This window comes from Lepidochelys olivacea, assembly GCF_965140295.1.
Source record: "Lepidochelys olivacea isolate rLepOli2 genome assembly, chromosome: 1".
NCBI lineage: Eukaryota > Metazoa > Chordata > Testudines > Cheloniidae > Lepidochelys > Lepidochelys olivacea.
This window is the reverse complement of record NC_140411.1, coordinates 64,994,694-65,022,556: the sequence shown is the minus strand read 5'-3', so window position 1 is coordinate 65,022,556 and position 27,863 is coordinate 64,994,694. Positions and strand designations below refer to the sequence as shown.

General features: G+C 38.9%; 1 protein-coding gene across 5 annotated transcripts in view; it reads right to left on the bottom strand.

The window, feature by feature from the left end:
* ELF1 (E74 like ETS transcription factor 1) overlaps positions 1-27,863 on the bottom strand; it is a 144,338-nt gene that overhangs the window by 72,772 nt on the left and 43,703 nt on the right. Inside the window, exon 1 of one of the 5 annotated variants that reach the window (XM_084624233.1) lies at positions 24,084-24,178. The exons of 3 other annotated variants lie outside the window; for them this stretch is intronic. The gene's annotated coding sequence lies outside the window, so the exon portion shown is untranslated. Of the gene's footprint in view, positions 1-11,865; positions 11,883-24,083; positions 24,179-27,863 lie in introns of those variants that run through there. One more of the 5 variants, XM_084624236.1, reaches the window with a different exon arrangement.

Sequence of the window (27,863 nt, the reverse complement as noted above, 5' to 3'; positions counted from 1 at the left end):
CCTCAAAATAAGCAGGAAAGGATTTGCCTTCCCTGTTTTGAAACAAATATAGTAGGATCTCTATTTGCTGCTCTTGTAAACAAGGTTCTTAACATGCTTATGTGCCTCAGTTTTGCCTAACTATTTTCAGATATCATGAGTCTCCATTGGAATTAAATATTTGGGGTCACATTCTTTTGAAAGATTTTTGAAAGGTGACCTATGTAGATGAGTGGACTATGCTAGATATATTGTACTGTGGAATCCAAATATTTTTTAGGGTTTTAAAGATCCAGCATCATACCATTCCTGCAAGGGTTTATAATGAGGGCAGGCCAGGAAGAGACATGAAAGGCTGAACCAGCAATCTCTTTCGAAAAGATGATCAAACAACATACCATATGAAATTCACCAGGATTATACAGAAAACATTTATACTGCTTCAAAATAACAATGGGATAAGCTCATTAACTTTCATGAGTAGAAATACTTGAACTACAAAAGCCTGTAGAAACAAGAATGAAAGGTAATATAGGGAGAGGCGCAGAGTACTGAACAGTACCAGCAACAATATAGGTTGATACGAAACATTGGTAGATAAGGAAGGGAGTGGGAGATTTCAGTCTAACTTCATGAATGTCCTCCTTTTGGGAAAATATTTAGCAATGACTTCTGAAGACATTCATTAACTTTAATTTAGTGTAAAATAAAGATGTTTAATGATGCATATTTTAAACAAAATACATAGAACTCCTTCTTTTATTACCTAAAACAGAAATACTAGTTTCTTTGAAATTATAGGTATTTCAGAGGACATAAAGAAAATGTAAAACAGTAGAAAAAAAGTAAAACAGAAGAGAATGAATCAGTCATCTTTTTGCTCTAAGGTGGTGTTTACTGTCCGTCTCCCACCCCCACCCAGTGTGTAAAGTGATCTGAAAAAAGTGGGGTGCCTATCATAATCTGGGAGCAGCAGCTTTGAGTACTCTCCTCAGCTACCCAGATCAATTTTTTATTTTTTTGCCAGGTCCGCGATAGTTGCGACAACCTTGCCTCCCCCGCACGCGTCTGCCCCCTATACACACCCTTTAATCATTGTTCCCACCCCACCTGCTTTTTTAATACAAAGAAATTTGAAATGGCTGTGTTCATTTTTGTTTTTTGGGATAATCTTATTCCTTGTTGTCACTCAGGCCCCAAGCACATGAAGTGTTTTCCTATTTCAGGTTGCTTTCCTGAATCAGGGCCTAAATTCATAACTTTGTAAGTTTATAAACCGAGTTTTATTACTGGTTCCAAGACCTGGTTATTAGACCACAAAGCTTATCATCTTTCTTGAATTAGCGATGGTTACATTATTTGAAAGATTTCAGAGTAACAGCCGTGTTAGTCTGTATTCGCAAAAAGAAAAGGAGTACTTGTGGCACCTTAGAGACTAACCAATTTATTTGAGCATGAGCTTTCGTGAGCTACAGCTCACTTCATCGGATGCATGCCGTGGAAACTGCAGCAGACTTTATTTATACACAGAGAATATGAAAAAATACCTCCTCCCACCCCACTGTCCTGCTGGTAATAGCTTATCTAAAGTGATCATCAGGTGGGCCATTTACAGCACAAATCCAGGTTTTCTCACCCTCCCACAATTATTTTTTATGAAAATGATATAGCAGGAAAGTTGGACTTGACAGGTGGCTATATCTGTACATTTCAGTTATAATTTTGTGTAAAATTATTCTGAACTTTTATGTATCTTCTGCATGGATAACTTGTACTTGTGTTCCTCCTCATTCAGGGAGAGGGTAAGGAATAAGAAAATAGATCAGACTTGCTCAGGTAGATGTGGATTAGGTTAACAATCCGTCCTTGGGTGTTGGGGGAAGAAAGCAGATTCACTCACCAAACAGGTTTGTTCTTAATTGAGGGAATGTTTCTCAAATGTTAATTGGAACCTGAACTTGAAACTGGAAACTGAACTTAGAAAACAATAAAAAAAGACAGGTGTAGTCCTGGTTAAGAAAGGTAAGCACCACACATCCAGAGAGACTTTATAAATAAATGGGTCTTGCTACAACTTGCAGGTAGTACAGAGATTGCTTTCTAGCAGGACAGCCAAACTTTACCAAACTGAGGGATGGCAGAGAAAGAACTTTGTAGATAAGCTATTCTACTAATCCTGTCTATTTTAGGCAATTATAATGCTCCTGTCACCATAGTATCTAGGACAGGGGTTCCCAAACTTGGTTCGCCGCTTCCCACATCTCCCATTGGCCAGAAACCGGCGAACCATGGCCAATGGGAGCTGCGAGCAGCCGTACTTGCGGATGCTCAGATAAACAAAGTGTCTCACAGCCCGCCAGGGGCTTACCCTGAACAAGCTGCGAACCAAGTTTGGGAACCCCTGATCTAGAAACAGATACAGAAGAGTCTTATTAAAACTGTCTGTAAAGAACCTTGCTCTTTATCATTCCTATGTTCAGACTCTAGAGCTGTAAATGTAAATAAATTTAAATTGGTATTCTATTATTGTTTACCAGTGTGATTAAAACTGTGATTAATTGCAACTTCTTTTAATCTTGTGATTAATTGCGATTTTTTAAAAATCTTTTGACCACCCTATCAGACACTATTTTTCCATCTTCTTCTTCCCTTTTCTTTCTTTTTTCTTTCAAATCAACCTGCTTTTTAATTAACATGAACTGAATTTGAATTTAGGTCTTGTTTAGACTAGGATTTGGAAGTTGTTAGCTATTATTTGTTGAACCTGACAAGATTAAACATGTGGAAGGTACACTACTTTGTCTATACTGGGCTTTGTCTACACTATTAATGTTTGCTAACCGTGTCCAAATCCTGGCCTAGACAAGATCGTAGGACACTTTAATTGGAGTAAAACATTCTCAGGAATCCCTAAGTGAAAGAGATACATTTTTGGTTAAAAGAAACCATATGCTTCTCCTTTGAATAGTCAGGTTCACTGTTCCCACTATAGGTGTTTTTCCCTCTGCTGTGCAGATTTAAACTTTAAGTAAAATTTTCAAAAGTGACTTAGGCAGCTAAGGCCTGTCTTAAAAGTCATGTCACTTTAACTATGCCAGCATAGCGAAAGAGGCAACACCCCCTCGTCTCTCAATACAGTTATGCAGGTATAGATTATTTCATTTTGGTGAAACAAAATAAGGCTGCACGGTATAAAGCACCTTATATCAGTATACCTGAATCTACACTATGGCTTTAACCAGCATAGCTATGTTGGTCAAGGGTGCAATTTTAAATCAACATAGTTATTCTATTAAAATTTTTTAAGCGTAAAACAGGCTGAAGTCTCTTTGAAAGTCAATGGGACTTAGGCCTGATCTACACCTAAAAGTTAGCTCAGGGCTCTGAAAAATTTCATACCTTGTGCAATACAGTCAGGTTGACCTAACTCCCACTGTACATGCAGCTAAGGGCATAGCTACACTTGCACATGTAGAGCGCTTTGAGTTAAACCAGCCTTCGTAGAGCGCAGTAGGGAAAGCGCTGCAATCTGTCCACACTGACAGCTACAAGCACACTAGCATGGCCACAGAGAGCAGTGCATTGTGGTAGCTATCCCAGCATGCAAGTGGCTGCAACGTGCTTTTCAAATGGAGGTGGGTGGGTGGAGTGTGACAGGGAGTGTGTTGTGTGTATGTGGGGGGAGAGAGCGTGTGTTTTTTTGGGGGGTTGAGAGCATGTCAACATGTTGTCTTGTAAGTTCAGACAGCAGACCCCTCCCTCCCCTCCCGCCTCTCTCTCTCACACACACACAGCATTCCACAGTAATGGTTGCTTTGTCTTGGAGCAGATAAGCATGCCGGCTGTCAGAAACGGCGCTTTCAAAGGGCATATCCATATTCCTACAGCGAGTTCAAAACAATGAGAAGAGTGGCCACTTGACTTAAGGAGATTATGGGACATTTCCGGAGGCTGATCAGAGTGCAGTAATGCAACACCTCGTTCACACTGACGTTTCAGCCAAGGCGCAACAAGCGTTAATCTTCTTGCCGAGGTGGAGTACCAGGAGCGCTCTAGCCATGGAATCAGAGTGCTCTACGTACCTTGCCAGTGTGGACAGGCGCCCGGGGCTGCTTTAATGCGCTCTAACTCGCAAGTTAAGCCAAGCCCATCAACGATCTACATAACACCACTACAGTGGCACAGTTGCAATGCGGTAGCAGTGCTGCTGCAGCGTAGTAATACCCATAGGCTCCAAGTCTGTGAGTCAATGGGACTTCAGTGCTTTTGAGAATTTTATTCCTTGTCTAGAAACTGGGGTGTGATATTAGATCAAATTACCCAGGTCAATCCAAGCAGTTTAGCACATGCTTAACATGCCTTGACTACAGTTTAAGATGTTAATAGTTTAAACGTAGGTAACGCAATCTAACATCATACCTTTAAATACTAGTTTAGATAAGACTTGAGAGTGCTTCTAGAGCTGTACTGTGGGGGAATATTAGTTCAACCACAATTAAGGTTAAGACTATCTTCTTGTTTAAAATAGACGATTTTTCTAAATGCTCTAAAAAACCCATAGTGAAATATAAGTCAGGGACCAATAAAGTTGTTATAACTAAGCAAATATTTAGACTCATGAGATATATGAATAAGCAATAAAATATAGTGAAAGTAGCGTCTGTATGTCTCATTTTGTGATGTCTGGGGAAATGTATGAACTGCAGCCCAAGTAGCTGGTTTACAAGTCTACTCAGGAAACAAGTCTTCTTTCCCAGTTTGAAGCTTGTTTGAAACTGATTTAGGAAGGCTGAAACCTTTAGATTTATAAGATTCCCTGACACAGAATTTTAGCCTCCTAGCAATGAAGAGTTTTGGTCTAATCCATAGACCTCCTGAAAGCTTTTGTCTTTTTGAGGTAAATTCAGAGAACTCCTTGCACATCCACTGTGTGCCATAACTATCCCTCCAGATGAAGAGTGCCAGGGAAGTGGAATGAAAGTGTAACCTTCTGAACAGTGGACGACAATTTGAGGATGAAGGCCAAGTCTTGGTGAAGCACTACTCTATCTGAGGGCTTGTCTACACAGCCTCACAGTTTGGACTACAGGGTGTGAACAGCAGTGTGCACCCAAGTGCTGAGCTTTAACTCCCCCCTGTGGGAGCTGCAGGCACAAAGTAAAAGGTTCCTAGTTCATGTTAACTTAGTCCTCTTCAAACAGAGCTACATTAATTTGAACTAGGAACCCTTTAAGTTTGCACCCCATTGTCCACATGAGGGAGCTACAGTGCACCTCTGTGGTGCATACTGCTATTCACACCCTGCAGTCCGAACTGTGGGGCAACGGAGACATAAGTGGAGTGAAAGATACAATATTGAGTAAAATCCCATTGACAAAACTCCTGGCTCTGAGATTTGTGGAGATAAGTAGTGCCACTCTGAACGTATGGCTAAAATTGAGGTTTATTAAAGCATTCTTTACAAGGTTAAATTTGCAGGTCACTCTAACTTGTGAGGGTCAGGGATGAATCACTTGACATATGGACAGGACAAGCATCTGCAATTTCCAGTAAATAAGAATGCTAGATATAGCAGAAGCAGGTTTGTGCAGAGTGATCACCTTTCAGCTAAGAGATAGGCCACAGAGAAAGTCAAAGATGGAGAATTTGAGCTGAACTAATTTAATGGGCTTGGCTATGAATAATGCATTAAATCCTTCCAGAATATTCTGATATTATAGAATTTTTTTTTCAGGATGATAGGAGAAGGAATGCAACTCAGAGACCCCTTCCCCAATGGCAATGACCATTAGCTCCTTGGAGCAGAGACCATCCTTCTTGAGTCCTTGGGGAAGCACCAAGCACACAGTGAGACCTAGAGTAAATAAATAATTATAATGATTTAAATATAATCAATATGTTAGGGATCCCAGCGATTGGTGGTCCTCATTTTGCCTCTCTCACCAATGGGCTTACTCCTAGTGTGACGCTGCACTCCATAATGTTTTATGGAAATATGCTTATGAGTGTAAATATGATGTAACTGGAATATGCTTCATGCAAAAGGTCTCTTGTAAGGTATTATTACAAAGCTTATAATCTACTGAGTGTGTTCTTTCTATTGACAGGTTTCAGAGTGACAGCCGTGTTAGTCTGTATTCGCAAAAAGAAAAGGAGTACTTGTGGCACCTTAGAGACTAACCAATTTATTTGAGCATGAGCTTTCGTGAGCTACAGCTCACTTCATCGGATGCATACCGTGGAAACTGCAGCAGACTTTATATACACACAGAGAATATGAAACAATACCTCCTCCTACCCCACTGTCCTGCGTGACCAGAGAGATTGAAGTGTTCTCCGACTGGTGTATGAATGTTATAATTCTTGACATCTGATTTGTGTCCATTTATTCTTTTACGTAGAGACTGTCCAGTTTGACCAATGTAAATGGCAGAGGGGCATTGCTGGCACATGATGGCATATATCACATTGGTGGATGTGCAGGTGAACGAGCCTCTGATAGTGTGGCTGATGTTATTAGGCCCTGTGATGGTGTCCCCTGAATAGATATGTGGGCACAGTTGGCAACGGGCTTTGTTGCAAGGATAAGTTCCTGGGTTAGTGGTTCTGTTGTGTGGTATGTGGTTGTTGGTAAGTATTTGCTTCAGGTTGCAGGGCTATCTGTAGGCAATCTCTGGTCACGCAATCACAGACATGAAGGTCGCTACCTTAAAACAAAAAAACTTCAAATCCAGACTCCAGCGAGAAACTGCTGAATTGGAATTCATTTGCAAATTGGATACTATTAATTTGGGCTTAAATAGAGACTGGGAGTGGCTAAGTCATTATGCAAGGTAGCCTATTTCCCCTTGTTTTTTCCTACCCCGCCCCCCCCAGATGTTCTGGTTTAACTTGGATTTAAACTTGGAGAGTGGTCAGTTTGGATGAGCTATTACCAGCAGGAGAGTGAGTTTGTGTGTGTATGGGGGTGGGGGGGGGTGAGAAAACCTGGGTTTGTGCTGGAAATGGCCCACCTTGATTATCATGCACATTGCAGGGAGAGTGGTCACTTTGGATGAGCTATTACCAGCAGGATAGTGAGTTTGTGTGTGTGGTTTTTGAGAGGGGGGTGAGGGGGTGAGAGAACCTGGATTGTGCAGGAAATGGCCCAGCTTGATTATCATGCACATTGTGTAGAGAGTTGTCACTTTGGATGGGCAATCACCAGCGGGAGAGTGAATTTGTGTGTGGGGGGGTAGAAGGTGAGAAAACCTGGATTTGTGCTGGAAATGGCCCAACTTGATAATCACTTTAGATAAGCTATTACCAGTAGGACAGTGGGGTGGGAGGAGGTATTGTTTCATATTCTCTGTGTGTATATAAAGTCTGCTGCAGTTTCCACGGTATGCATCCGATGAAGTGAGCTGTAGCTCACGAAAGCTCATGCTCAAATAAATTGGTTAGTCTCTAAGGTGCCACAAGTACTCCTTTTCTTTTTGCTTTCTATTTGAATGTATGTACCATTCTCGTATCTGAAGCTAGAAATATAAAGTATAACTCTGAGGTCCTACTGTAATTATGCAAAGTGTGGGCCATTGATGATGGTTTAGAATCTTGATGGCTCCCATTGACTAGGATAATTGGTTGTAAATGGCTCTGTTTACTTTCAAGCCTTCCTATGTTTGTGTAAGCCAGCCCAGGAAGAATGGTGGAAGGAATCCATCTTAAACCTGTCAGCATAGTCTGTTTTTCTTTGTTAGGCCTGTCCTGTAGTAGGTAACTTCTGGGAACTCTTCTGGCTCTTCTTAAACCTGGTGCTTTTCCATTTAGAAGGATGGGTGGGCATCCAGAGAGACAAAAGATTCCCCCTTGTGCCAAAGCTGGAAGAGAACAAAGGGGGCTGCCAGAAAACCCCTGCTTACCACCTGAGCTGGAACTAACAAGGACTGTACCGGGGAAAGGATTGGGCCCAGACTAGGAAGGAGTCTGTGAAAGAAGCTTATTGGAACATCTCTGAGGGTGAGATATTACCTGTATCAGTTTTTTAATGTACTAGGCTTAGACTTGTGTATTTTTGCTTTAGTTTGCTTAGTAACTTACTTTGTTCTGTCTGTTATTACTTGAAACAACTTAAATCCTACTTTTTATCCCTAATAAAATCAGTGTTGTTTATTAGTAAACCCAGAGTAAGTGATTAATACCTGGGGGAGCAAACAGCTGTGCATATATCTCTATCAGTGTTATAGAGGACAGACAATTTATGAGTTTACCCTGTATAAGCTTTAGACAGAGTAAAATGGATTTATTTGGGGTTTGGATCCCATTGGGAACTGGGTGTCTGGATGCTAGAGATAGGTGACCTGCTGAGCAGTTTTTGGTTAAAGTCTGCAGCTTTGGGTGCGTGGACCAGACCTGGGTTGGTGTCGCAGCAGGCTAGCGTGTCTCGCTCAACAAGGCAGGGTTCTGGAGTCCCAAGCTGGCAGGGAAAACGGGCTTAGAGGTAATTCCAGCACGTCAGGTGACCGTCCCAAGGGGGTCTCTGTGACTGAACCTGTCACACCTGACTCTCAGGCATTAGCAATCTCTGCAAGTACAACTCATTTAGATGAAATCCCCATTGCCCCATAGTCACAAAAGCATCGCTTTTTCCCCATGCCTTAGCGGTATGAGAATACAAACAACAACAATACAATCATGGGCCAAGAGTTAGTCCTTAGAAATGCAGCCATCAAGCATAAACTCACCCATACCTCTAAACAGAGAAGCCCTTAGTGACAGATACATTATAAAGCCCAGATAAGGATGAGTTTGGAACACATGAGAATCGCTTTAGCTACTTCCTACTTCAAGAAGGAATTTTCTAACTAGGGGTTTTCCCATGCCAATTTGGCCCATTCAGGTATTATTTTTCCACAACCTTCAATGGAGCTGATCACACTTAGTTAAGTTAGGATTATGTGCTCACAAAAATTCATACACAACCTTAAACATACAAGCTATTGTATTGAGAGAGGAAAGTTCTGCCTGTCTGGGTTGTGGTCGTGAACACTGAGTCCTCAAGAGATTGGGAGGCAGGGAGAAACACCAGAGGGCTACTACTAGTCTCTCTCCTCCATGGTTGGGCGAGCCTTTAAACTACATCAAAAAGCAGAGATTAAATTAGTACTGTGTCTAGGTCAACAGTCCCACTAGATCTATCACACCCATGCTTCTCTCAGCAAGAGAGTCAGCTCACACACAGTCAGAATGGGATGACAAGTGAAAACTGGAGTTTAAACTGGAAGGTGAATTGCAACCTTAACATTTTTCCCAGTCCAAATTGTAAAAAAAACTGGGAGGATATTTTTAATTCTAATCTAGTTCAAACAAACATACATCACTTTTCCATCTCTTTTAGACTTAAGATTTGATCTGAATATTCAAAGCATCAGTTTCCAACAGATTGTGGTTTAATAAGATCACAGCCACAATATAAGTTTGAAATTAATTTTCTGGGGTGAAGTGGGAGGGAGTAGAGGCAAAGGCTTTATAACCTTTTCTGATAAGAGTTTATGGATGGTACAGATAACCTGTTGATCACCCAAGCAAAAGGAGCATCTAACATAGTTGATTAGCCAATTCTGAACTGCTAAAAGATCTTTAGGGGATTCACACTGTCTGCACTGGGGCGGGGGGGAGTAGCAAAATCAACTGACAGATTAATCCATGTATGCAGTGTTGTTGTAGCAGTGTTGGTCCTAGAATATTAGAGACGGTAGGTGAAGTAATATCTTTTACAGGACAGCTTTTGCTGGTGAGAGACAACAATCAACCTTACACAGAACTCTCCTTCAGGTGTGCTAATCCAGGTTCATCCAAATAGTTTCGAATGACTAGGAGGATGTAAAAAGAAAAGGAGTACTTGTGGATGTAGAATCCATAGTTTCCCCAGTTTGAACCTGCTAATTATTATCTTTTATTCAGCATGAGAGGTTGTCCTCAAGAAATTTCAGACTATTTTACAGCATCTTAAACCACAATTCACATATCCAGACAGGATGAAACAGTGTCTTGAATAAAATAGCTCCAAATGAACATCACTTAAAAAAAATTATTGGAAGTACCCCTTCCAGCATGAAATCCTACCACTCAAATAATTTAAGTAAATTTGCATAAGGGACTACTCCAATTAAAGACAGAATAACTTGTTTTATTAATGCATAGTTAATACATAGAGAAGTGGAGATCATACTCAATATCCAAGCTACAATTTTGATAAACCATGCAATAATAATATATGTAAATTAACAATTCCAGCCAACTGCAGTGTTCAAAAATCATAAATCAGGCCCTCAAAATATGAGATTTGCTTAAAAATCATGAGTCTTATTAAAAATAGTAAGTTTTAGGTGCTTTTTATTTGTCTGCTGGTTTTTGAGCCTTTAGGATGTATTTATGTTATGATTTTCCAACTTTTCTCCACTACCATGAGAGCTTTTTTTTTTTTTTTTTTAAATTGAAGCTGAGATTCTCATAGAAGCAACTGAACACAAGAGCTGGGCTTTAAGAAAACACCTCATCAAATATCACTGGACCTGGAGATGAAAATCACAAGATTTGGCAACACTGCAATTCTTTAACATAGACGAAAATTCACAGATCCTGAGATTTCAAGTTACCCTCAAATGGAAATAGCCCTTTGCATATTTTTTAATATCCTCTAGGAACAGCTTACTTGCTAACTCATCACAAGTTTCTGTCTAGATTTAAAAGAACTACTGTGTTAATACAGTAGAGCAAATAAATATCATACTTTAGTTCTGTTATTACTTTACTGACAACTCCTGAAATTACTGTTTTACAGTTATTCTGCAATCGTTCCTCTCTCTCCAATTACTGGCCAAATTCTGATCTTTAATCTTAGATGTCTAAAAATATAAGGACAGACTGATAAATGGAAACCAAATATATTTAATAAAATTTGCTTCAGGAGGCTGCTTGTTACACAATTGCTGTCCGTGACGGAAACTAGAGTAGAGTCATCTCTTAGTACATCTGTTCCTCTGCTAGTGGTTTAACTGACAGGAAGCAGAAACAAAGATATGGAGTCTGAATGACAAGTGTTTCCTGCCTTCACAGCTACATCTTTCTTTTTTACTTGTCATAAAATAATCCACTGGTCCTTAAGTGTGACAGGCAAAGATACAAGTAGCAGCATACATAGCGAGATGAATTTCTCCTAAAACTTAGGACAAATATTTTTTTCAAAAAAGGAGGGCAAAAAGTTATTCCCACACAGAAATATAGTCAATTTGATATGACATAACTAGTCCAAGTTTATTGGAACATGGTTTCATGAGGATCACAAACCATAATATTAAAACTGTGATCATATCAACTCTTCAACTGTATCCCAGTACTACACACATCAGTACTACGTAAGTTTTAGTGTGTGGCCTTCTGTAAAGCAGCTACTAGACAGCAGAGCATCCTAGTATGTCAAACACTCCGTATCAGATAAACAGAGAGAAACAGAGGTTAACCTTAAATATACAGCAGCCAATGGTGGAAGCCACATTGCTCAGAACTTTCAGTAGTCGTCCAGACATTAAAACATTAAAAATATATGCTGAATGTAACAATTTTCTACTGGCATGGGATTAGATTAGATGACCGAACAGGTTTTTTTAACTGTAGTTTCTAGGATTCCACCATAAAATAATGAAGGTGTATTTAGTTCACTACGGGGGGAAAAAAAAAGGCACAGTAAGAACTACTATAGAGTTGGCAAGCAAAGGATCAGGGGACAGACAAAGCAAATTTTCATTAAAAAAAGAGGCACAACTCTGTTACAGCTGTAACCAGGGTCCTCAGGTTCTAATGACTATATATTCAAAAAGCCCCTTTGATCCCCCTAGTATGTTATACCTGAAGATCTCTGTGAGGTAAAGTCATCCACTTGCTTCCAGACTCCCCGCCAAAATCTAGGCCATCAGAAAGTTTCATTTTCTTAGTCAGCCAGCAACCTAAAAAAGTTGACCACATTGTTTTTAAGGAAAGAGGAGGAACGGAGAGAAATTGTTTAAGGTGGTCCTAAGAAGTGCAACTAGGGGTGTATAAGAAATGCCATACAGGATCTTCTCGATTATCCTACTTCTGTCAGTGGCCAGTTGTCTTGATTTAATGATACAAAAGAGAGGGAAACAAATTTTAGGCTGGATATCTGGAAGGTTCACTAACAGTCTCCAGGAAAGTATTGGAAGTTACATTATTTAATTGCTTTAAATTAAACAGAACAAAGCTACTGGAAATAATAAATGGCATCTATCTTAGAGTTTTACACTGCTGCCCTCACTGTAGCATCTGAGCTCCGTCCATGTAAAATCAATAGCAACAGCAAAGTGCCTGGTGTACTTCATGGTGTCTCTGGCACTTCTACCCCAAGCAGAGTTTTCACCCCATAAAGGGAGTTTTTTTGGGAGAGAAGGGAGGCAAGAGGGGTTGCTGATTGAAAGGCGGTTGGGAATAAAAAGGGTGTTCAACTTGTGAGTGTCACTTCCTCCACAGCACTGGACTCGGGTCACTTGCTGGTTTAACAAGAATAAATGGCAGATTCTCCGTAACTTGAAGTCTTTAAATCATGATTTGAGGATTCAGTAACTCAGACAGAGGTTGTGGGTCTATTACAGGAAAGCGTGGGTGAGCTTCTGTGGTCTGCATTGTGCAGGAGGTCAGACTAAATTATCACTCTTTTGGACTTAAAGTCTTTGGTGTAAAGGCTTTCTTCAAGAAGAAAGTTTTTGCAATGTTTCCTAAAGATGGCCAGACTCTGGATTTGTCTGATCACCTCTCAAAATTGTTCTGCAGCCAGATCTCCATAACAGATAATGCTTTGTCCCCAGTTCTTACATGCTTAGTCCTGGGCTTTGCAATTTGCATTGACCCAGAGAAGCACAGCTGTCATGGTGTTTCATAGATAAAAATCCAGGGCTTTGAAAATTAGGAGCAAGGCCTTCAAATGGCATAGAAAATTGACTGGGAGCCAGCGGAGGAACTTAAGCACAGGCTCATCTCTACAGCGTCTCAGCACCTATGAGAAAAGTAGCTAGTCACTGTACAGTATCAAAGAAACATGGTTCAGGAACACACCCTTCACACTCAACTAACTCGTAACATTAAAACAAATCAAAAAAATACAAAACAACGTTTATTAAAAAAGCCATGCAGCATGCTCTGAAAGCTTACTAAATTTTGCTGAATTGGCAGAGAGGTAGAAGATGACTGAAAACGTTTTTTCCATCTCAGATTCCTACAACAATATTACACAGGCAACAACATTTTATAGTTTTGCCTCTTACTTTGTAAGTCACATTGGTCATATCTCTTGCAACATACATTGGCAGCATTCAACGTTTTCCGAGGAAAACTGGGATGGCAGAGATGTTGACATTGAGCCAGAATTGGTTTACATGGGACTCAGATATTCTTTTTAACCCTGGAAGTTCAACTCTGTTCCACTTACAGAGTGAACATTTTATTACAGCAAAAGCTTTCAGATCATAACTACATATTTTCACAATGTATTACTAAGATTTCCTGACTGCCACATGATACAAAAAGGAATGTTTACAAGCATAATAGTTTCTAGTACACTTGTATGTTACAAAATTAGGCAATCAAACTAGAACAAGCAAAATATTTAACTTGACACAGAAATAAAGCTGTGAATAAATGAGATTTTTTGATACAATCAAGAATTTGGCATCTTTCTAAAGATGAATATTTTCCCAAAAATTAAAAATGAAATGTCATGATATTCTACTGAGACTGTTACTGATTTAAAATAAAAAAAACCATTCACTCTGATCTTTAAATTCTATTAAAACTGAAGATTTATCCCTGAAACTAATTACTGTGTCACTACAGTGATGCGCCGTTATATTTTTAGTAGCCAGTCTGTATCACTCAACTGATCTGGTTAAAACTATTATTGTTGTTGTTGTTATTTGCTATCAGGGACCCATTGTGCTAGGTGCTGTATAAACATAAAACAAAACGATTGTCCCTGTTCCAAGGAGTTTACACTCTAAGTATAAGACAAGAAACAACAGATGGATACAGATAGAAAGGGGAGTACAAGGAAACAATGAGACAATATTGGTCAGCATGATAGGCAGTGGCCTCTGCACACCAGCACCCTCGCTGTTATCACATTCTTTGTAGGCATCAAGGCAAAGGAGTATCCTGAAGGTAGATATCGAGGTAGTTTTGTGGATGTTTATGGGAAGCTTCTCCCAAGTGTGAGGGGCAGCACAGGAGAAAGAACAAAGGTGCTTATCTGAAAATTTAATAAGGGGGCAATGGAGACTGGCATGACTGGCCAATCAGAGGCAAGTATCAACCGCTCAATAGCAAGTGAGAGATGATAGGCAGGGCAGGAATTGGCCATGAAGAGCCTTGAAAGTGAAGACAAGCAGGACTGAGTGGTCTCCACGCAGCAGCTTTTTTCTACAAAACAAATCAACTTATTTGGTGTATCCAAGCCTACCAACATACCTGAATAATTTTATCAGGGCATTTTAGAAAAAATGCACCTTAGTGCCTCAGCAGGGAAACCTACACATTGCAGCACTATACTAGTGTATGAAATTCCATGTAAAACCAGAAACAAAAGTGAAAACTGACTTAGTCTGTGTCCATTGTTCAAATGAACAATGTAGGGCACGAAATAAACTGCATTAATGGATTTGGTGTATTTTAATCTGTTTTAATAGGTAAGGATTATGATTTTTAACCCTACAGTGTTCCTTTAACAAACATCCTGAACAAGGCATTTTCTAGATAACCAGGGAGGGGGTTTTTTTGTTTGGGGTTGGTTTTTTTTGTTTTTTTTTACAATGTTTACTTAACAAGCAGATCACAATAACTAACTATTCTGTTTGCAGTAAGAGGCAGTACAGTGCAATGACTTAATATTTTATCACAGAATTTGTGCAGGCAATCGCTAGCAATCAACTTTTAAAATTCTTTTTAGTTCTTATATTTTTCATCTTATGAACAATAAAACATTCTTTAGAGTTCCTCTACCTTTCTTCTCAGTTAGAAGAAATTTTAAGAGGCTTAATGTCCCCTAAAGTCTGCTTCACTCATTTGTCTCTTCAGATTGAGCTCGAAGGTCATCAGTTCATTTGAATACCCTGCATTAGCAGATGGGAATAGCTAGTATATTTTTATTGTAGCAAAAAGTAAACATTTTAAAAAGTGATAGCAACCCATATCTTGTCCTTATGTCTCCTTCCCATACTCCTCAAAAAAAGAAATTATTATTTTTGTTTCTGCACTTTTAGGACTTTGTTTGCACCTGCTTCCCCACCCAAAAAACCCATTACCTTCCCAAGTTTTCTGTTATCATGTTTATTTAAACCAGTCCTTATTGTAATCAGACTATTAATGGTCCCAGTTCCATCTAGATTACATTGAAAAGTCCCGTGTTGTAAAAGGGTGTAGAAAAAATATTGGGGGTATGATTCAAAAAAAGGTTAAGAACCTGTGATCTAAACAGATGTAAGAGTGGCCATGTACAAAGCTCTAACAGTTTAATTAAATCAGTTTATATCACGCCTTTAGTTAAATTGGTGCAAACAGGCCTAGTCTAAATTTAAGGCTTATTCCATCATAATTATGTCAGTTAAAAACCCCCAAAAACAAAAGACACACCACACCTTAGCGATATAGCTATGCAAGTATAAGGCCTAGTGTAGATGCACTTCTGCTGGCTTAAAAGTGTTTTTGCCGGTATAGTTTATGTTTCTTGGGGAACTGGTGTAAGCTATACCAAGAAAAGGCACTTTTATGCCAGTGCAAATTGCATCAATACTGGAAAAGTCTGCCGCTCTAGCTATGTGAGCGAAACTTTTGTAGTGTAGACAAGGCCTGCTTTTAGACCAGACCATAGGGAGACCTGCAGCTGGGACAGCATGAGAATTTAACAGCGGGATTCAGATAAAAAGATGTGTGGAACAGTCTAGATAGAACCTGGATCTAAAAAGAAAAGGAGTACTTGTGGCACCTTAGAGACTAACCAATTTATTTGAGCATGAGCTTTCGTGAGCTACAGCTCACTTCATCGGATGCATGCCGTGGAAACTGCAGCAGACTTTATTTATACACAGAGAATATGAAAAAATACCTCCTCCCACCCCACTGTCCTGCTGGTAATAGCTTATCTAAAGTGATCATCAGGTGGGCCATTTCCAACCTGGATTTGTGCTGGAAATGGCCCACCTGATGATCACTTTAGATAAGCTATTACCAGCAGGACAGTGGGGTGGGAGGAGGTATTTTTTCATATTCTCTGTGTATAAATAAAGTCTGCTGCAGTTTCCACGGCATGCATCCGATGAAGTGAGCTGTAGCTCACGAAAGCTCATGCTCAAATAAATTGGTTAGTCTCTAAGGTGCCACAAGTACTCCTTTTCTTTTTGCGAATACAGACTAACACGGCTGTTACTCTGAAACCTGGATCTAGTGTTATTACCCCTCCAGTCCATAAATACAAATGCCAAATTTCTTTTGGATAGATATTATAATCTGAGTTCTGTATATATTCTAGGCTATGTTAGACCTTAGAAGAATACACTGCAAGCAAGCTGGCAAACGTCTCAGTACAATGCATATAGGATTTAATTCACTTCTCTGTTTCTGAGTCCCAAATATTCTACAGATACTTGTTTGCAGCAACAAAAAAGGAGTCTGCACATTTCCTGACTCATGAAGACTTCCATTCATATTTTATTGAAATCTAGTACAATATATATAGAACCAGTGCAGTAGTTTCACCAGCACGGGATCCTATCCATAGTGATGATTCCATGGACAGTTCTCAAAAAGTGAAATGGCTATTCCCTAATCAGACAGGGACTGTCTTTTCATTCGGTGTTTGTACAGCGCCTCATATAATGGGGCGCTGGTGCATGACTGGGGCTTCTAGGCACTACGATAATACAAATAATAACAATTTAGTTATTACCTTAGTATTTTCTCCTCCCATGGATACACGTATTTTCTAACATGACCATATTAACATAATGACGGCATAGTCTTGTGCACACTATAGGGATTCTTGGCAGTGCTAATTAAAACAAAGACTTTCCAGTACTGCTGGATGTAGGCCAAATGTTGGATGCCTAGAGTACTGAGATACAAGCAGGCATCAGAATTCATATAAGCAATACATTGTTAAACAAATAGTCTCTGTCATCACACAACCTTATATTACTAAATCTCTCCTGCAAACCTCAAGATTCCCCTATTTTATCTGAGCACTTACAAGTTTGGACTCTTATTGTGTCATTTGGCTGCCAGCCTTAACATTGGCAAGTATAAGAGAAATTAATTCCAACCCATTATTGCTATAATTATATTAAATACAAGCTAATCAGAGCATAATATTAAAGGTCCACTTGGCTTGTATTTAATCCAATATATAAACACTTGATTTTAGAGGAAGACAGTTACAGTAGCATACACACATCTTCTAGAAGTAAATATTTAGGGGAAATTATAACAATAAGGATTTTTCTTGCTAGCTAGAATGTTCTATGAAGGGTTTTACATTTTAAACGTGTTATTAAGTAGCTGCTTCCTAAATTATGGCTATGTTAGACAAACTAAAATTTCACTTCTTGGTGTCTGGATTTTTAAAAACATAATTATTTCAATGTTGGCTTTGGCTGGTAACCAGAATAAATACACTTTTTGGATAGACATAGTTTAGAATTAGTGAGAACTCCATAAGCATTCTCTTATAGTCAAACAAATAGTGCCATGGAGTTGCCTCTCAATACAAAAGTGTTTCATTTTCGTTTGTACTGTAAGTCCAAACAGGCAGGAAAAAACCCCCAACACCACACACATGATACAGAAACTTCTATGGTTCTATAGTTCCTTATTTTCTCCTTTTGAAAAAAATGTACATTTAAAGAAAAAAAAGAATAGCATTCATTTAGTCAATAACATGAGTTGGAAAGTGCTGCACTCCAAACTGCATCATACAAGATCCTGCATAGGTTCTCAGAATTCATTTTTGTGTTGGTTTCAGAGTAACAGCCGTGTTAGTCTGTATTCGCAAAAAGAAAAGGAGTACTTGTGGCACCTTAGAGACTAACCAATTTATTTGAGCATAAGCTTTCGTGAGCTACAGCTCACTTCATCGAATGCATACTGTGGAAACTGCAGAAGACATTATATACACAGAGACCATGAAACAATACCTCCTCCCACCCCACTCTCCTGCTGGTAATAGCTTAAGTAAAGTGATCACTCTCCTTATAATGTGTATGATAATCAAGTTGGGCCATTTCCAGCACAAATCCAGGTTTTCTCACCCTCCGCCCCCCTCCCCACACACAAACTCACTCCTGAGTTTGTGGAGGGGGGGAGGCGGAGGGTGAGAAAACCTGGATTTGTGCTGGAAATGGCCCAACTTGATTATCATACACATTGTAAGGAGAGTGATCACTTTACTTAAGCTATTACCAGCAGGAGAGTGGGGTGGGAGGAGGTATTGTTTCATGGTCTCTGTGTATATAATGTCTTCTGCAGTTTCCACAGTATGCATTCGATGAAGTGAGCTGTAGCTCACGAAAGCTTATGCTCAAATAAATTGGTTAGTCTCTAAGGTGCCACAAGTACTCCTTTTATTTTTGTGTTGGTTCAAGGCCTCTAAGAATCCATAGCATGAATTCTTACAATTTGTATTAACTGACCATTCTTTCCACAGGACAGCTTGCAAATTTTGGCAAAATTAACTATTTTTCTCTTTCTAGCTAATCACATCAACATTGAACATTATTGGCCACACTATATCTCTAAATGGATGATACCACATAGTTGTTTGCGGTATTGTAGCCGTGTTAATCCCAGGATAAAAGAGAGACGAGGTGGGTGAGGTACTGCCTTTTATTGGACCAAACTTCTGCTGAGCAACATAGGAAAGAGCTCAGTGTATCTCAAAAGCTTCTCTTTCACCAACAGAAATTGGTTCAATAAAAGATGAAGTGAGCTGTAGCTCACGAAAGCTTATGCTCAAATAAATTGGTTAGTCTCTAAGGTGCCACAAGTACTCCTTTTCTTTATGTGAATACAGACTAACACAGCTGCTACTCTCATCCACCCTGTGTCTCTCAACAGTTAAACCGCCTATACTTTAAGTTTGAATCATTATAGTTATAGGCATAAGGTTCATAGGAGCAATGTAGAAAATCTTTTCATGAACAGCAAATACACAGGTAGCATGGCACTGGACAAGAGAACAGGCTCCTCTAAAAGCTTTAGGCTGTATTTTCCCCTTAAATACATATGCACGACTCCTAATTACTTCAAAGGCACTATTTTCAAGCTTACTTTTTAAAGAGGAGCCACTTTGTGTTGGAAAGATGGCCTGCTGCACCCAGATTACAATAAATCATGCTAGCACATATTTGAAAGATTAGAGATGTTAACTCCAGAGCATCAATTCTTCCACACATAATGTCCACAAGTAGGGAAAACTTAATAGAAAATTTAAAACGACACGATCAGCATTTTCTGATATACACCATCCCTGGTTAGCACAAGCAGTAATTGTGTTTTCACAGTCCCGTTTTACTATGTTTTTAAACATTTCTTTCCCTTGTTGCAGTGTGAAAGATCCACACAAACAAAAAGATAAGTAGGCACCGGAACAACAGTGAAACAGACATAGACAAAGTGTTTTCAAATCACAAAGTTAACAATTTTTTAAAAAGAGCGAAAATTATTTTTCCTTTAATCTCTTTCAGTTATATTACTATTTATCTGCCAAGCAGCCAATTAAGAACATAGGGGAGATCTAGAGAGAAAACTTTTAGTGATGAAATAATATGTATAAACCACAAAATACATGTAACATCCTTACCAATTTCCTTGAAACTGTCAAGAGCAGTTTGAATCACTCAAGCTCTCACTCCTTTCTCCCCATCCGAAGGGAGAACCAACACAACTTAGTAGTCATCTCACTACTTATCATTAGGTAAATTAGACAAACAGGAGAAGAGTAAGTCATGACAGCAGTTAGTTCACCTGCTGAACAGGTACAAAACAGGTAAAGGGATGAAGGATGCAAAAAAATTACGCCTGCTAATTAAGATCAGATGCCAAGCTGACTCCTGGTTAAACAAGGTTTTTAAAAGTAATTTAGACTTAAATCTCGAAATACAGAAAACACAGAGAAAATACTATTCAAGCCATCCGAAAACATTCCTTCCAAATTGTCAACCTATAGGTTTGGCATTTCTATTCCTGACAAGTGAAGAGAACAACTTATATTTGTCCAATGTAAGGAAGAATTTCACATAAAAACTTGAGGACTTCGAAGTCTCATTTTGAGGCTACCAAAATGAATGCACTTTTCAGATTAGAGTTCTAATCCAGTATGACATGAGATGGCTGATCTCTTTAAGGGCAAATTCTCAATTAAATGTACCGAGAGTTAGTGATACAATTCCTATCATCACTAAAGTTAGTTATTGGGTAGTTAAATCCTAACAAACATCAGGGTAAGAATGCATAAACTTTAGTCCTTATCTCATGGTATCCCATCAGCACAAAGATTGAGCACAGTTGGTAGCTTTGCCTTAGGACAGGCCCTTAGACAGAATGATATTGAGGAATAGATTATTTGAACAGATGAGTCCCTTTATGTCAGGAGAGTGGGAGTATCTAGAGGATTTCACACTACAGCTGCAGACTACTGATAAGTAAAAGACTTCAAATTTCAGTGCATATAGTCTCTTAAGAACAAATATTTAAATGTCCCTCCCCAGACACAGTCAGATTTAACAAAGTGAGTTAGCTCTAAAGTGTATCAATGGTATCAAAAGCATAAATGTAATGAGTAAAGTGTAAGTTTACTTTTAGGAAAGTCATGCTGCTTACAGAGTGGATCACAAACAAGACTGTACATCTATTCCCCCTCCCCTATATTTAATCACCTCTCAGAAAGGAAGTCTGTGCTTTTCTCATATCCAACAAAGTTCAAGTAGAAAGTACAGTATTAAAATTATCAGTGAAAGTTGCCAAATGAAAGCCTATAAACCTTTACTTAACGATCAAAAAGTGAAAGCTACTTTGGAGATCAAAGTCTTCCCTCTGGTATAAAGGGAAATCCCACATTTTTGATACAAACAAACACTTTCAAAGGCATTTGGATCAGTTCACCTGATTTGGCTCTACTGTATCTCCCCACATACAAATTCAGCTATTCCAGACAGAAGTGAAGCCAGGTAATTCTTCATCCCAAGAAGCTTGAGAAGAGTAATGCACCACTGAACTAACAGTTTCCACAGACATCAGAGGCAATTACAGTACCTGACCAACTACATAACATACACATTTATTTCTCCCTCTATCTTGTATCAGTGACAAGTGTGGGGACTCACCAAAACTAACAACAGAGAAGAAAATAATACTTGGAGAACCTCAGATGAAAAGGAGCTCTAGAAGTGCAAAATGTTTGCAAAGTATGGCTGCAGGCACATTGTCCAAAGTCTTGTGTTCCTGACTGGCTGGTTGGCCTACAGGATGTTGTCACTGACACGCATCAAACTCCCAGCAATCAGAATTGGGACCTTGGCAATAAAAAAATATGTCGAGAGAGAGCACTGCACTGATCAGGACTAATGGATGTATAGAAAAATCACCTTTACTTTTTTTGAGACACATATCATACCACACCTACACTTCGGCTGGAAAAATCAGTCAGAGCCTATAACCACCACCTTTTCTCTTCCGGTCCAGCTATTTCGCTGCTTCTCAGTGGGAGGTCTTTGACGTTAACCTTTAAAAGGAGCAACTGGGAGTCCTAAACCAGTTACTCAACTCATTCTAGTTTAGTTATAGCATCTGGTTCTGCTCTCTTTAGGTTCCTGTACCACAGCCTCGCCATGGTATCCACGAGCCTGGACACACAAGAGCTTTGCTGTAGGACAAAGAGAGATTTCTCCTTAAAGAGGGGCATGAAAAAGAACTAGCAACAGCCGCTTACTCTCCAGCCCTACAACAGCACTACAGAAGCATCCAGCAATTTGGGAGCTGTTTTGGGACTGCTAAGTCAACTTTATAAGATTAACTCTTTAAAAACCTTTAGCTACCTCGCAAGAAAAGTAAAGGAGGGGAGGGAATGGAGAGAAACCAGGGGTCTCCTCTGTTAGTTCAAGTTTAACACTAGACAGTGAGTTTAAGGTGGCTACCACAGACCAAAACTATAGCTAAAAGGACATCAATGCTCATGGGAAAGTAGGAGGAGAGAAAAGGAATTCAAATAGTCCAGCAAATCATAAATATTTTTAAACAAACAAAAATCTTCCACAACACATTCAAAATTGTGTTTTCAATCTGTTCCCTATTACTTATCTTATGCTTCTACTAAAGATAATTTTTCTCAGGGGAAGGATACATTGCATACCTTCTTGAAAAACCTGGGATTTAAAATGTGTTAAAAATGAAACCTAAAATTAAGAGACAATAATAATAACAAATAAGAAGAAGACGACGACGACATGCCAGGATACACAAGGTAGCTATTGGCAAACACTACAGATGGCTAAAAGCAAAAGGCTGTTGCACCCGAAGTGTGCACTATTAGCCTAATAATTTCTTCCCTCCCTCCCTCCCTCCCTCCACTGTAGATTATTACTATATTAAGCAAGACTCTACAACACCCTTGTGAGGTAGGTATTATACTATAGTGAACAGTAAATTACACTGAAAAGTATCCCCTATGTACAATATTACAAATAATTTCATTCTCCTAGTGTGTGAGATTTTCAATTTAGAAGAAATTCAATTTTATTTTTAAGAGAGTTTTGTTTTTAATTGAAAAATTAAAATACAGAGTTGAAGGCTACTGTCCTCATTCAGACAAGATTCCAACTGAAATCAAAGTTAATTGTGTTCAAATAGGAACTACAGGACCAGGAACATACTTAACACCAATTCAAAGTGTGTGTGTGTGCATGTGCGCTCGCGCGCGCCCACACACACAGGTCATCGTGAGTTACACTTATTTTAGTAGCAAGTGTATTTTTCCCCACTGAACATTTAAAAACAGCCTTTGAACACTGCATATTTCCCCACAACCTTTCTTGTGCAAATGGCACTAAACCTAGTCCCTTTTACACTATGTCTTTCTCATTGTCACATACAAAATCCTAAACTCTGAGGACCAGAAGTATGAGGATGACTATATATCCATTTTTTATTCCATGAAAGCAGTTAAACTCTTGTTCCATTTTAAATTACACAGTGTGACAGTGGCTTTTTACAGGATATTTCAGTAGAAACAGACTCTCAGGCCATCAATTCTTTGAATTACAAATCCACCATATTTACAGCAGCTCAGAATCAAACCTTAGCAAGTATAACAAAGCAAATGCAACCAGAGTGCTATTAACTAATACTTTGCCCGAATATCCTTCAGAAATTCTCTACTACATGACAAACACATCATCAGAAACGTGTACCCAGCTCTAGAAAAGACTAATATATCCTACAATCAACTGAGCCATGTTTAAAGCAGTGAAACCAGCAGCACATCTGAAGCATTAAATATTAACACATTTTAAGAATAAGCATACAGCTGAAATGCAACAACATTTAAAACATTGTCAATTTTTAAGGCTTACTTCAGGTGTATTGTTTTCAGGAACATAGAAACAATATAGTCCACTTAACATTTTGAAAAACACACAGCAAAAAACTACTTTACACGGCACTTAAATATTAAATAATCATTTTTACGTGAAGTGCAACAGAACTGACTATTTAGTAAACTATAACAGCAAGTTTTCTTTTTTTCAGTCTTACTCTCATGATACGTCTGAGGAATTTCTGGTATACAAAAGATTTTTAGATTTTAAAAGATGCTTTGCCCTCAAGGCCAAAACCTACAAGAACTGACATTCTTTGTTTTCCCCTGGTAGTTAAGTGCAATCAAGCATGTGACTGAGTTCATACATTAACAGAGGTAAAGAACATACAGCCATGTTTCTTCAACAGGTACACCTACTGTGCTATTAGAATTATCACTCCTATTTAGATACTGTACCACAGCAAGACAGAAACGTTACCTTAATTTGTTTTAAGGTGTTTGCATAGTCCCAAGAGCCAGAAAGTAAAAAACAAATCCAGCAGTTTTATGCAGTTAAAATGGCTACTGTAGATTGGGGAAGTAGTGTCTGTGCTTCAGCTTATGAGTCATACATGAAACTAAGTGTTTCTCAGGGAGGCACGCCCATGTTGCTGTGGGCCCAATTACTCTGCTAGGTCAAACATGCAAATCTGCAGGTAAGAAGGGAAAAGAGAACAACCTGAATCACCCAGCCCCACCTTAGCTAGCAAGAGCAAAGGCCAAATAATCTTTGCAACAAACTAGAATGCAGAGTTAGTGCAACATGCACTACTGGTTGTTTAAAACCACATTTTAGAAAGCAACTGAAAGGCATTCACTTTGTAAGAAAGCACTTAATTTGTCAAATGCTAACGAAACAAACAAATAATGTTTCATGCTTTTTCCCTAACAGCAGAGAATAGAAAAGTCACCGGTGCTGTCGATTGAAGTTGTTTAAAAAAAAAAAAAAAAAATCAAACAGGTGCATTAAAGCTTGTTATGTTTGGAAAACAATGGACAAAGAAGGGTTGGAACAATTTACATAGTGATATTAGATATGTCTTTCTGTGCTACTTCTTGACTGAATTAAACCTAATCTTTGTATGTGCAAAGAGACAATAAACTAATTAGCCTTTTAATGTAAAACATTTTAATGTAACATTATAAAGAATTTAAAACACTAAAATATTAATAAAAAATTCAAAAATGATTCTGTCTTCAGATTGCATTATCTAACATTCTACTCTTTAGAAGACAATAGTTGGGGATACATAAAATATACAATTACATCTTACTATGTTCTAGTGACAGATATGGCAATTTCCTGCAATATCCTTGAAAAATCCGAATGAATTAAGTATAAGTAGCTTTGCAGTGCATTTTATTAAAAAATGTAAAGTTTATGTATTATTGTGGAATGGCATGTAGCCCTAGGAAGTGTTATTCTGCCAGACAAGAATGAATTTATGGGACAAAGTGAGATGGGTTTCCCAGGGGGACATGTATTCAAATATACCTCTTCTGGTTATGCAAGAACTCAGCCTTTTTAAGTTTCAACCTGAGGAGGGGACCTTTAGACCAAAACTGTATAAAAGAATGACTCACAGATTAATGGGTGTTCTTGTTCTAAAGTAAGAGCTGTTAAGAATTTGTGAAGACAGAAAAACACCTTGACGGAGTTTGAAGGACTGAATCCTACCAGAGCTCTTGTTGGAATTGGGGGTGATCTCTGATAAGTTTATAAGTAGGGATGTAGATTCTTTTATTGTTATTAATATGTTTTCTCTGTAATGCTTTTACCCTAAGAATAAATGTGCTTGCTTATAAAGGACTATGTGGTAACTTTTAACAGTGGGCAATTACACTGTTTATATTCTCTGAGGGGAACTCAAGGCAGGCCTGTTTAGGCAGTCTGACTTGCTGGGGAACTCAGTGGAGGGAGGGAACTGTGCAGCCTGGAAATATCCCAGTCAGGAGGGAGCCGTGTGTCTCTGCCCAAGAAAAGTGATGGCTGAGGAGACAGAAGCCTAAGACTGGGTGCCAATGGTGGACCCGGGAGAGGGGAATTCAGGTGAAGTTGCCTGAACTTTGATAGTTTTCTCCTATTTTTCTAGTTGAAATAAAATATCATTTGGCCCTCAGAAGTTATTTTCAAAGTTGTACCACCTGCCCTAAACAATGGGAGAAATATTTAAATTCTTAGGACCAAAATCTGCCCTATCATATACATGTGTAATTCCTACTGAAGTCAACTGGAACATATATGTATACCAAAGGAAAAAATATGGCCTTTGAAATTCTCAATTTTCAATGTGCTATTTATGTGATTAAACTAATGTGATAAATGACAGGGGGGGGGGGGTAAGGGGAAGCTCCCTTTTATGGACACCCAGCCAGCCAGTTAGCTATAAAGTCTCTCTTGGTGGCTGCTTGCACTACCTGTAAAGGGTTAAAAAGTCCCCCAGGTAAACACCTGACTAAAAGAGCCAATGGGAAGGCTAGAACTTTTTAAAATGGGAAAAAAACCTTTCCCTTTGTCTCTCTGTTGTGTTATCTGGGCTGTAGAGATGGGGGAAGCTGAAATGCTGTGTAAAGTTTGAACCAGGTATGAAAATTCATCATCCATACCTAGAAGAATTCATTGGGACAGGGAATGTTTAGATAGATGCATTAGGGTTACTTATTTTCTTTTCTGTAAGGCTTGTGGATTGCTCTGTGCTAATCCCAGATGCTCTTGTTTGCTTGTAACCTTTAAGCTGAACCCCCAAGAAAGCTATTTTGGGTGCTTAATTTTTGGAATTTTTTTTTTTTTTTAAGATTTAGCAAAAGTCTAAGTTCCAGATGTATTTTCTTTCTTTTTGTTTTTAATAAAATTTACCCTTTTTAAGAACCTGATTGGATTTTGTGTCTTAAAAGGTCTGTGCATATGTTTTTCAATTAGCTGATGTCAACAGCTGGGTTTCCCTTTTGTTTGTTTTCTTCTCAGCTTCCCCGAGGGAGGGGTGGAAAAGCCAAGGGGCCTCAGGGAAAACTTCCCAAGTGAGTTATTCCAGGATTTGAAAGAGGCAGTTTTTCACTTGGGTGGTGGCAGCATTTACCAAGCCAAGGTCAGAGAAAAGCTGTAACCTTGGGGGTTTAATACAAGCCTGGAGTGCCAAGTATTAACTTTTAAAATCCCTGTGGGCTCCTACCTTCTGCACTCGAAGTGCCAGAGTTGGGAATCAGCCTTGACAACTAAATATTACTATCTACTCTTTGTTGAACAGTGTGGGTTTTCTTAGAGCTGTACAAGACACAGATAAGGACACTGTAGAGAACTTTGTGACGGGGGCTATGATTATATAAACACACAGACACAAAGGACTGACAAAATTTTAATCAGAACAAAAAAATAGGGAAGCAAGGGTTGTTTTTTTTAATTGGGAAGATGTTAGTGTAGGCTTGATAGTGGACTAGAATTTGTACCTTTGAGGATAAAGAATCAATTCAAGAGGGATGGAGTCCAGTGCACTGGATATGGAGATCATTGCAAGCATACAGAAAGGCACAGGAAAGGCACAAAGACCACAGGCACAACAGAAGACAAGAGCAGAAAAGTAGGCAGATGTCTTTAATGCTTGCACAATACAACAAGGATGAGAAACTTAAACTTAATTCAGGTTTCAGAGTAGCAGCCGTGTTAGTCTCTATCTGCAAAAAGAAAAGGAGTACTTGTGGCACCTTAGAGACTAACAAATTTATTTGTAAAAAAGCATAAGCTTTCGTGAGCTACAGCTCACTTCATCGGATGCATGCAGTGGAAAATACAGTGGGGAGATTTAAATACACAGAGAACATGAAACAGTGGGTGTTATCATACACACTGTAACAAGAGTGATTAGGTAAGGTGAGCTATTACCAGCAGGAGAGCGGGGGGGGGGGGGGGAGAAGAGGAACCTTTTGTAGTGATAATCAAGGTGGGCCATTTCCAGCAGTTGACAAGAACGTGTGAGGAACAGTAGGGGGGGAAATAAACATGGGGAAATAGTTTTACTTTGTGTAATGACACATCCACTCCCAGTCTTTCTTCAAGCCGAAGTTAATTGTATCCAGTTTGCAAATTAATTCCAATTCAGCAATCTCTCGTTGGAGTCTGTTTTTGAAGTTTTTTTGCCACTTTTAGGTGTGTAATTGAGTGACCAAAGAGATTGAAGTGTTCTCCGACTGGTTTTTGAATGTTATAATTCTTGACGTCTGATTT